Source organism: Anomaloglossus baeobatrachus, chromosome 8 (assembly GCF_048569485.1).
Source record: "Anomaloglossus baeobatrachus isolate aAnoBae1 chromosome 8, aAnoBae1.hap1, whole genome shotgun sequence".
In the NCBI taxonomy this organism is placed as follows: Eukaryota; Metazoa; Chordata; class Amphibia; order Anura; family Aromobatidae; genus Anomaloglossus; species Anomaloglossus baeobatrachus.
The window spans coordinates 207,198,839-207,210,877 of record NC_134360.1 but is presented as its reverse complement, the minus strand read 5'-3'; the positions used below and the strand labels follow the sequence as shown (position 1 = coordinate 207,210,877).

Below are 12,039 nucleotides of genomic sequence, written 5' to 3'. Positions count from 1 at the left end.
ATTTCAACTTTTTCACAATTTGACCCTTTTTCAATCAGATTTTATTTTATTACCAAGGTTTCCATCCACATATACTCTCATGAGCAGCGGCCGGTCTCCTATGAAACGAGTGCCGCATTTACAAGCTCATTGCTATAGAGCTTGCAAGCGCTTCTCTGAAGCTGGCTGGATCCCGCCAGCTTCAGGGCCCCAATTATCTTTCAATGCTGCAATAAGAAGAATATCTATGCTTCTAGGATGCGGAGTGGTTGCAATCCAGTCCAGATGTTTATCGTAAGGGTGCATGCCCACGATCAGTATTTGCAGCGGTTTAGATGCAGCTTACCTCAGCTGCGTCCAAACCGCTGCAGTGTACAGTGCAAGCACAGTGGACGGGATTCCTAGAAATCCCGTGCCCACTATGCTTCTTTTTTTTCCGCAGCAAACACCGACCTGCAGTGCGTCTTTCCAGACCGCAGCATGTTAATTGTTTGCTGCAGAATCGCATGCGTCCTCCGTAGGGAGAACACAAGCAGGAGACCACAGCGTATGGAACCCTGATCGTATGTACTGACAACTGCGGTCTCCTGCAGAGGAGACATATGTGTCCCCCCCCATTCAGGACTCGCTGCGTTAAGAACGCAGTGAGTCCTGATCGTGGGCACATACCCTAAGGGTACGATTCCACTTGCGTATGACTCGTGCGAGTCTCTCATTGCATCAACAGGCACGGCCTGACGCCCTCCGACCAGGAGAGTTTCGGCTGCATAGAAATACATGCAGCCGACAAATTCCTGTCCGGAGAGTGTGCGGCTGTGCCGGGTGATGTGATACAAGACTCCCGCGAGTCTCTCGCAAGTGTGTCTCCGGCCTGTCAACCTCAGTAGTGCACTACTCCCTGGCAAGTAGGAAGCTGAGAGGTAGGGGGGGAAACTGTGTGCCCCTAAAGATAAAAGATGAAAATAACCCTCTAGTTATGAATTCCATTTTGGCTCATCAGCTGTGCCACCGGGTCTCCTACACAAAAAGTTCAGTGCTTACAAGTTCTTTACTATAGAACTTGCAAGCGCTGCTCTACAGATGATCAGAGCATTGGATATGACCAGCATCCTTGCCGGATCCAGCGTCCGACCCCCATACACATGTATGCTCATGTCTGTTGTATAAAAGTATCATGCATAACCTTTTATAAAATAAAAGGACAAGTTTTAACATTTAAAGATACTGTATAAACATTAAATGTCGGAAAAGGGAAGATTCGGCATCTACGTAATAAAATATTTTCTTTTCTTTATTAGAACATATTTAAAAAGCTTAAATGTAATGTAAGATAAATAGTTATGAAATGGAACTGGAAAATCTCATAAGGTGACATGCCCAGACTAGTTCTGTGGTTTTAGGAAGCTTCAGGATTGCAATAAACACGGATTATTAATATCCTCTTCTATACAGTGTGTTGGTTTAATATTTTATGCTAAAAAGCTCAACTTTTTCAGATTAATTACGAAAATATTTTGATGGGGTTTTTTTTTTTCTGGTTTGCATTGCGTGATGTTTAACCATCTTTGGCATCAGTGAATATACTAAACTAGAAGGTGGCCCGATTCTACGCATCGGGTATTCTAGAATTTACGTATTGTGTAGTTCATGTATGATTTTTGTTATAGATATAGATATATATATGTATATGTGTATATATATATATATATATATATATATATATATATATATATATATATATATATATATATATATATATATATATAATATATAGATGTTGTTGTGTGTAGTTACCAAGTGTTTGTGTAGGGCGCTGTACATGTTCTGGGTGTTATCTGGGTGTGGCGGGGGGTGAGAGCGGTGTTGTATGTGTGTTGCGTTGTTTGTGTGTGTGGTGTGTTTTGGGGGGAGGTATGTTTTGTGCAATGTGTGTGTTGTGCGGTATGTGCGTATATTTATGTATGCCGCGGTGTTTGTGTGTTGGGCGTTGTCTGTGTGTGTGGGTGTCTGTGTATGGCGGTGTTTGTGGTTCCCTGTGTGTGTGTGTGTTTGGGGGGAGGTGTGCACCTCCCATCGTGCTCCATCCCCCATGCTGCACACCCCCCATCATGCCCCATCCCCTATGCTGCGCATTTCCCCATCGTGCTCCATCCCCCATGCTGCACACCCCCCATCGTGCTACATCCCCCATGCTGCGCACCCCCCATCGTGCTCCATCCTCCATGCTGCGCACCCCCCATCGTGCTACATCCCCCATGCTGCGCACTCCCCATCGTGCTCCATCCTCCATGCTGCGCACTCCCCATCGTGCTCCATCCTCCATGCTGCGCACCCCCCATCGTGCTACATCCCCCATGCTGCGCACCCCCCATCGTGCTACATCCCCCATGCTGCGCACTCCCCATCGTGCTACATCCCCCATGCTGCGCACTCCCCATCGTGCTACATCTCCCATGCTGCGCACTCCCCATCGTGCTCCATCCCCCATGCTGCGCACTCACCATCGTGCTCCATCCCCCATGCTGCGCACCCCCCATCGTGCTCCATCCCCCATGCTGTGCACCCCCCATCGTGCTACATCCCCCATGCTGTGCACTCCCCATCGTGCTACATCCCCCATGCTGCGCACTCCCCATCGTGCTACATCCCCCATGCTGCGCACCCCATCGTGCTACATCCCCCATGCTGTGCACTCCCCATCGTGCTACATCCCCCATGCTGCGCACTCCCCATCGTGCTACATCCCCCATGCTGCGCACTCCCCATCGTGCTACATCCCCCATGCTGCGCACCCCATCGTGCTACATCCCCCATGCTGCGTACCCCCCATCGTGCTACATCCCCCATGCTATAATAGTTCTCCTATTATACTCAGAGAGCAGTATAATAGGAGGACTGTAATAGGAGGAGTAGTCCTGGGGGGAGAGGAGTATAATGCCGGCTCCCTGCACATGTGTACCGGGAGCCGGTGTACACTGGTAACTATGATACACATCGGGTAACTAAGGGACCTTAGTTACCCGATGTGTATAATGGTTACCAGCGTTCACGGCCTCCGTCAAGATCCCAGCATCGCAAGGTTATGTCTGGCGCTGCTGGGATCCTGACGGAGCCGGTGTACACTGGTAACTATGATACACATCGGGTAACCAAGGGACCTTAGTTACCCGATGTGTATAATGGTTACCAGCGTTCACGGGCTCCGTCAAGATTCCAGCATCGCAAGGTTATGTCTGGCGCTGTTGGGATCGTGACGGAGCCGGTGTAGAAGCAAGCGATATCCCAGGATGTTGCGAGTGTGTGGATGTGATGTGTGAGGTGTGTGTGAGAGTGATCTGATGTGTGTGTGTGTGTACTCACCTGGGAGTCGGAGCTCCGTGTCAGTTGGGCCAGAGCGAGCGTGCATTGCGTGAGGGGGGCGGGGCCTGCAGAGAGCCGGGGCGAGAGGCCAATCCGTGTGGGGGGCGGGGCCATGGCGAGCCCAGCGGCCAATCAGCTTTGTGTCACCGTAAGGACACAATTTTGGAGCATGACAGACAGACAGACAGACAGACAGACAGACAGACAGACAGACAGACAGACAGACAGACAGACAGACAGACAGACAGACAGACAGACAGACAGACAGACAGAATAAGGCAATTATATATATAGATTCATTGATCTCTAGGTCTCCGCAATAATCAGAAACTGTTCATATTGAGACTCCATAGGAGTAGGCTGCAGAAATTCTCAATCCAATAAAGTTTATCCACCTGTCTTTGTGAGATGGAGAAGTTTGACGTTCCACAACAAAGTTTAGAATATAGATAGATCTATCTATCTATATTAATTATATAGATATATATATATTTATATTAAATTGTCCATTTTTATTTTTTTTTCCTTTTGAGATTTGCACAAATGTACCATAACCCCCATGGTGCCTATGGGAAGAAACTATACGTCCAAGCCAGGGTTCAAGAGCTCAAAATTGTGGAATATACCTGATGTTGGTAAAAAAAAAATATATATATTTTAGAGAAAAAAAATATGAATTTGCTCACCTTTTCCTCACTTAAAAAAAAATTAACATTTGGTTTGAGCTATCGAAATCTAAAATTATTTACAGGATTTGCAGTTAAAATAACCCCTCTAACACCCCATTCCCCCCCCCCCAAAAAAAAAAAATAACCATTTGTGTCTGTTCCTAGAAAATTCTGACCCTACAAGACCTGGGACATGTAAACAACCCCTCCCCCTATTTCCACACTCCTCACTATTGGGCACATACAGTTTTGTAAAGATATGTACCTTCGCTGCAAAAAGAAAATTCTGTGCCTGCACCAAAAGCCGCATGCGTGTCTGAAGCATTTTTTTACATCCATTTATTTGTTACATCACTGCCTGATAGGGCTAAAAAAACACAGGAAAAAAATGCACCAACAGTTAACATGCTGCAGATTTGGGTTTTTTTTTGTGCACCCAAATCTGCAAGGAAAAAAAAAAAGAAACGTGTGCACAGCGCTTCAGAATTCTCATGGACTTTGGCATAAGGATAGACATGCAGATTTGGCTAACAATGTGCACGACAAATGGGACCAAATCTGCAGCAATGTGCACGACAAACTGCTCCAAATCTGCAACCATGTGCACGATAAACAGCACCAAATCTGCAGCAATGTGCACGACAAACTGCTCCAAATCTGCAACCATGTGCACGATAAACAGCACCAAATCTGCAGCAATGTGCACGACAAGCTGCTCCAAATCTGCAACAGTGTGCACGATAAACAGCACCAAATCTGCAACAATGTGCACGATAAACTGCGCCAAATCTGCAGCAATGTGCACGACAAGCTGCTCCAAATCTGCAACAATGTGCACGATAAACAGCACCAAATCTGCAACAATGTGCACGATAAACTATGCCAAATCTGCAACAATGTGCACGATAAACAGCACCAAATCTGCTACAATGTGCACGATAAACTGCGCCAAATCTGCAGCAATGTGCACGACAAACTGCGCCAAATCTGCAACAATGTACACGACAAACTGCTCCAAATCTGCAACAATGTGCACGACAAGCTGCGCCAAATCTGCAACAATGTGCACGACAAACTGCACCAAATGTGCACCATAAACTGCACCAAATCTGCAGCAAAATGACCGTGCGCACAGGGCCTAACTGTTGTACGTCAGTCACTTTTGCAACTTAACATACAGTTTGACAATTATTAGAATTTTACAAGACTCCAGGTGCACGTTTGGAATAATCTGTGCATACACCCAGACTGCAGTTTAGGTCAGATATTGGTGACTCCAAATGTGAACTTTGTTACAGATTTGGGTCAAAATCCACAATGGAGAAAGTTGACAAAATGAAAACCTCACGTAAGACTGTGCAGCTATTGCGCTGTCTGAACGTCGCCTAATGCTGCATTCACATTCTGTGTTTTTACAAACAATGTTTTTAGGACCCAAATCCGACCCCAAAAGTCCTTGTAGTTGTGGAGGTTAGGTGAACATGGTCGGTGAAACTCCATGGGTCAATTTATTTATTATTTTTGTGCTGTGAATCTGCCACAAAATCTGCTTGTTATTACACTTGCAGATTTTGCTGCAGTTTTCACTGCTGATTACACCGACCCGGCCATATTGAAATGAATGAAATCCACATCCGAAATGGCCATGCTGCTGATATGAAGATCCGGACAGCAGGACATTCTATTACTGTACTCTGCGCTGCCCGACTTTGCGCTGCCCGACTTTGCGCTGCCCGATCCTGTGCTGCCCGGCTTTTCCGCTGCCCGACTTTGCGCTGCCCGATCCTGCGCTGCCCGGCTTTTCCGCTGCCCGGCTTTTCCGCTGCCCGGCTTTTCCGCTGCCCGGCTTTTCCGCTGCCCGACTTTGCGCTGCCCGGCTTTGCGCTGCCCGGCTTTGCGCTGCCCGGCTTTGCGCTGCCCGGCTTTGCGCTGCCCGACTCCGCAGAATTTCGACCTGTATTAACCCATCCTAAAAATAATGCCGCACCATCATACATGAGATATTCAATCACTTACTTCGATGTCCGGTTTCTGGATTTTACACTCCAGGTTTATCCACTTCTTCACTTTTTGCAGCTTTCGGCTTCTTTTGCTAAGGCCTTGCTACGAATAATCAGACTGCTTCTGAGACTCTGTTCCAACTGTGTCTTCTGAAAACGAAACAAGACTAAACAATTGAGGAAATCCCCTACACTCTGCACTCAGCTCCCCACCCACTTTGGGGAGGGTATTACATTCATAGCCAGGCCACTGAGGCCAGAGATGGGAGACAACAGTGAATACTAAAAATGTTGTTTTCTAATCCTGGATTAAGGGTTTATTTGTCTAGTAGTGACTCGCATCTACATATGTACATATGCAGCTAAAGCTTCAAGAGGATTGATAGTCAAAAAGTTAAAAATTAGTTCAAGCTCAAAGTTCAGTTTCCTGATTTCTCCAATATTCTCTGATAATAGGGATTGTTCTCATTCTCTATCTATACACTGCATATCTATACACTGCGCACCATACTGTAATGGTCTGCCTCTTGTTTCGCTTATCTCATCATACCGGAAAATTCAGTGATTTATCAGGATGACTTTTTTTTTTTTCTTTAATTTGAACTTAATTTATGATTTTGTAATCAAAAAGTTTTGCAATTTTGATTAAAAGTTTAGCTAAACAGTTTCTCCAGTATAGATCGCAATCACTGAACACTGTTTCTTTTTGTTGACATGCCGTCCATCACACATGTGGTCTTCTTTCTTCCTCCAATGTATGTGTAGTGGTCACTTTTATCATATACATAGGTTGGCTGTAGTATTATATTGCAACTGTACGTGCGCCGTAGGCCCCCCAAGCCCGTAGTGGTTACGGTATGATATAGCTTTGGGTAGTAAGGACAGGCATACAATTGGTGCAACCTGTGCAGCAGCATAGGGCGGGACCCAAGTGGTAAGGGGGCTCCACGTGCACCTTTATAGCAGTTAGAATTACAAAATATAGTGTGCTATTGGACTTTAAAGGGCCCCTGTACTGTTCTTGCTGAGGGTTTCTCTCCTGTCTCTTTTCCTGCAGGGTGGTACTCTGCTGGTATCTAGGGGGGCAAACTATAGAGACAGTTGGGACAAAAACATGCACATGTGCCGCCCCCGTGCCAGCAGGCGGAGCTGCTCGGGTCCGGGCTTGCTGGGGTAGTGGCTCAAGGGTCCCTGGACCCGGGGGTCTTGCGGACACGCCGAATAAATGGGGGACATAGATGTACGGGCTAGGCCGTATTAAGTTCGTAACGCCACCCACGGTGTGTGGTGAGGTGGGACACCCCCGCTGCTGTCGTCGGGCACCCGGGGGAGTTGTAGTGGCAGCTAGTTGTTAACCCCTCCGTGGGTAGGGATGGTAGCCCCAGGACCCGGTGTCTTAGTGCAGGGTATAGTGACCGCAGGGAGTGTTGGTGTGCTCACTGTTAGTAAACCACACAAGTCTCTGGTAAACCAAGGTGCTGGTGGCCGATGCCGCAGCCGGTTGCATTCGGGTCCCCCACCCGGCTGGTGGTCTCTATCCTTTTCTCTGCACTGTTTTGTGTAAGGTGGACTTCCTAGCGTGAAACTCAGGAGTCCGCTCCCAGCTGGATGTGGCCTAAGGATCCGTGCCCACAGACGCTGGCCCGTGGTATCTATGGGCCCTGGCAGTGACCTCTTATCCCTATCGGTGGGATGTTGTCTTCTATGAGGGACTTTGGGTGGGACAGAACCTCTATTCCTCTAGAATTAACCAGTCCGCTTGTTTCCGGTTCTGGCTTCAGGGTCAGAGTACCCCTTTTTGCTACGGTTTCCGGGTCAGTTCCACGTGTCTGTACCGGCGGGCTACAACCCTGTCCCTGTCCCCCTCGGTTCTGCCGAGCCGTCTTCCCGTCTCCTACCGACGGATACCACCATCTGCCTCCTAGCCAGTGGCACCAGGGCTCCGACCCTGGCACCGCTCAACCTGAACTTTCCTGCTGGAGCCACACCTAGCTCCAGCCCACACTCCTCTCCAAACTGAACTCCAAACACTTTCTCTTGTTTTCCCTGGCTGTCTGGACCCCTGGGTGGGAGTGTCCCAACCGCCTGATCACGCCCACTGGTGTGTCTATCTTTCCCTAAGGGGAGGGTGACTAGGGTTTCTAGGTTGGCTGTATGTTGCCTAGTGAGGGAACGGTGTAATGCGGGGCCTATTTGTGACTACCTTATTTTGCCAGGGCGTCACACACACATTAAGAAATAGTGGAAAGGAAATTTATAACTTCTAAAGCTGCAAAACAGATGTATCTGTGTGTAGAAGTGAGATCAAAAGGGGTGGGGAGTAAAAAAAAAAAAAATATAATATAATTAACTTTTTGAATTTTTTTTTGGTTTAATTTATTTTTATTTACAGTATAGAAAAATACATAAGGCTGTGTGCCCACAATGAGTTTTTTGGTGAGTTTTTGATGTTGCAGAATTTCTGCACCTATTAAGTAAATTCGGTTACTTGCAATTTTTAGTGCCTTTTTACATGCCTTTTATTGAGGTTTTTTATGCAACTTTTTTTTGTCCCTTTTTGCTATGTGATGTTTTAAATAAAGTTGGTTTGATTTTAATACTTCCTCATATTTGATGTTGATAAAACTTTTGCATATTTAGCTGCGGAGTACGTTTTTTTTGTTTGTTTTTTTTTACTTGCAGATTTCTAATGCAAGTCTATGGGGAAAACGTGTACATAAAACTTATCATAAGGCTGCCTTCACGTGTGTGTGTGTGTGTGTGTGTGTGTGTGTATATAACACATGTGAAAATGCAGTACAAGCGTTTTCCATCAGATGCCATCCTGTGCTGTATGTGTTCATCAAAGACCCATAAACTTATAGTGGCCATTCTCATCCGTGCTGCTGTGACGCCCCCGGACTATCAGAACGTCACAGGGTATTGCACAATCTACTCTCCTGTGCAGTATCCACCTCCCTCTTGGTTATTAGTCCCTAACTAAATGGTGTTGCCTACATCAGCTAATCAAAATCCTAGATACAACCTGCACCACACCCACCAGACACACTAGTGGACGGCTTGAGTGGAATAGTCGCCCACCTGGGGGGGGTCAGGAAGGGGAGGTGAGGAGTGTAGTCAGTAGTCAGTCTGGAAGTAGCTCTCGAGCTGTAAGGAGCTCTGAGGATGTCGAGAGCAGGGACTTCCGTAAAGAAACTGTCTAGGTGGCAGACTGTGGTCTGGGCTTAGAGGAGCTGGACCCCCGGTCGCAGGGGATCGTGGCCAGGGGCACGGATCTGTCGAGCAGGACAGCCGGTGGCATTGCACCATCACCGGGCTGGGACCAATGCACGACTGGGTGCGTGGACCCTAGGTCGGGGCGTAGCTTTAGGCAACTCGATAATTTACCCGTGAAGAACGGAGCCTTCAAGATTCGTTCCCAACCTCTCCAAAATCTGGGTACTAGTGCAACGAGGGGGGTAGGACTTTCCACCCAAAACGGTCCAGAAAATCCCAAGTGTGAGCCCTGAGAGCAAGCTTCCACACTTAGCCATAGTGGTGAGCGGGACCTGGCAAGTTTCACACTACCGGGACCACCAGAGAAGTAAACTTAGTGCCAGAAGAAAGGTCACGGATCACCAGGCAGCACCATTGGGGACGGGATCCGAACTAGCTCCCCTCAGAGGCAGCGGTGTCCAGAGCTTTGGTTTATCCAGTTGTCGGTGTCTGCTTAATGGACTGAGTGAGTAAGCGAGTGCCCCCTGTATCCCACGGCCTTTACCCCACACCGAGCCCCGGGGCATTCACCCCTACCCGTGGAGGGTTATAACACCTTGCTTCCTCGTTCCATCATCCCCGGGTACTCCCCCAACGGCAGCGGCGGTATTCACCCCAGTTACCGCACACCACCGATGGCGTCACGAACTCTGTAATAATCCCCTGTAAATATCCCCCTTCATTTGAGTGGCCGCACGACCCCCGGGTCCGGAGACTCTCGAGCCACTGAGAACCCGGATCCAAGCAGCACGGCTGCTGCCACGGGGACGGCACACTGCCAGAAGAAGACATGAAGATTACTGTAGGTTATCATGAGTAATTGTGCTATTTGTGGAAAAGAAAAGGATGCCACACGTTCCGTAAAAAATGGACATATGAATGGGGCCTAAGAGAAGTTGACATGTTGCGCATGTGAAACTCGCACCGCAGGTCAAATTATGCTTAGAAAAGAAGCGCAACGGGCAGGAAATTTCTATAAATCCCATTAACTTTGCTGGAACTGTAGTTTTTGGTGCAGCGAAAATACGCAGCATCAGAAACTTGCCTTACTATTGATTTGTAGTAGTTTATATGGAGGTTTATTTAAGGTTGCCAGACCTACACCACCGAGATCATAAATGGTGTTGTGGCAGGAATGTTCTACACAAATATTATTTATTATTATAGCGCCATTTATTCCATGGCTCTTTACATGTGAAAAGGGGTGCACATAGTACGGACAAGTACAATAATCATAAACAGTACAAGGCACAGACGGGTACAGGAGGAGAGAGGACCCTGCCCGCGAGGACTCCAGTGTACAGGGGATGGGTGAGGATACAGTAGGTGAGGGTAGAGATAGTCGTGCGGTATCCATGAACTGGATACCCTTGTGGGAAAACCTTTCTCTGGACCTGGGTACAGTATGGCAGACTTAAGTTTTAAGGGTAAGTTCACACACTGCGTTTTTCGCGGCGTTTTTGCGCGTTTTTCGGTTGTGTTTTTGGCCTCAAAATTGCATGACTTTGCTTCCCTAGCAAAGTCTGAGTTTTCATTTTTGCTGCCCGCACACTTTTTTTTTTTTTTTTTAAGCTGCGTTTTTGAGCTTAAAAACAATGTACATGTCAATTCTGTCCTGCGTTTTTCTGCGTTTCCCCCCCCCCCATGCAATGCATTGGAAAAACGCAGTAAAACGCAGAGATCAAAAACGCAGCAAAAACCGCACCAAATCGCGATAAAAACACATGCGTTTTTGCCGCAAGTGCGTTTTTGTGCGTTTTTAGCGGCCAAAAACACAGCGTCAAAAAAACGCAGCGTGTGCACATAGCCTAATACTGAAAGGTCACTTCAAGGATGATAGAGAAAAATGTGGGAATTCAAGTGTTTGACTCTGTACATGGACACACTTCACACCTCCACCAGACTGACTCCAGACCACAAAGACCTCACTTCCACCACTTCTCCACTTGTAACAAAAACCTTAATGTGATTTCCTTGGCTTATCTTTAGGAGGCATCACCTTATCTTTAATAAACATCGGGTAACCAAGGGAAGCCCTTTCCTTGGTTACCCGATATTTACCTTAGTTACTACCGTCCGCCGCTCTCACGCTGCCTGTGCCGGCTCCCTGCTCCCTGCATAAGTAGCTGGAGTACACATCGGATAATTAACCCGATGTGTACTCTGGCTAGGAGAGCAGGGAGCAGGGAGCCGGCACTGGAAGCTTGAGAGCGGCGGACGCTAGTAACTAAGGTAAATATCGGGTAACCAAGAGAAGTGGTTTCCTTGGTTACCTGATATTTACCTTAGTTACCAAGCGCAGCATCGCTTCCACGCGTCACTGGGGGCTGGTCACTGGTGAGATCTGCCTATTTGACAGCTCAACAGCGACCATGTAACGACGCAGCAGCGATCCTGATGAGATCAGGTCGCCCGTCGTTATCGCTGCTGCGTCGCTATGTGTGACCCCCAGCTTTAGATATGTGTACCCGGCCTTATTCATTTGTAATCCAGCCTGACGAAGCGGCTCTTGTGTTCTGAAAGCTTTCAAATGTAATTTTTCTTGTTAGCCATTAAGGGTATCACTTCTAGAATGCTTTGGCCATTTATTGGGGCTTAAGTATTTGCATTGGGTATTTTTGGCTAACACATTATAATTGTGTATTGTGAGGGAAGGAGAAATGAATTATGGATCAAAAGCAACTGCAGTTGACTCCCACACATTTCTCTTGTGTCACTCCTCATTTTATGTGCCTTGTCCTGGACTCATATTTTCAGGACGGCCTAGATTATATTAT

At 47.3% G+C, this 12,039-nt stretch overlaps 2 protein-coding genes across 4 annotated transcripts in view; one reads left to right on the top strand and one right to left on the bottom strand.

Annotated features, from left to right (window-relative positions):
- Positions 1 to 12,039, top strand: part of LRP8 (LDL receptor related protein 8) — a 285,604-nt gene that overhangs the window by 190,921 nt on the left and 82,644 nt on the right. The window lies entirely within an intron of this gene.
- The window catches only part of LOC142248802 (uncharacterized), a 74,488-nt gene that overhangs the window by 2,222 nt on the left and 60,227 nt on the right, over positions 1 to 12,039 (bottom strand). Inside the window, exon 1 of one of the 2 annotated variants that reach the window (XM_075320107.1) lies at positions 6,024 to 6,160. The exons of the other annotated variant lie outside the window; for it this stretch is intronic. The gene's annotated coding sequence lies outside the window, so the exon portion shown is untranslated. Of the gene's footprint in view, positions 1 to 6,023; positions 6,161 to 12,039 lie in introns of those variants that run through there. 2 annotated transcript variants of the gene reach the window in all.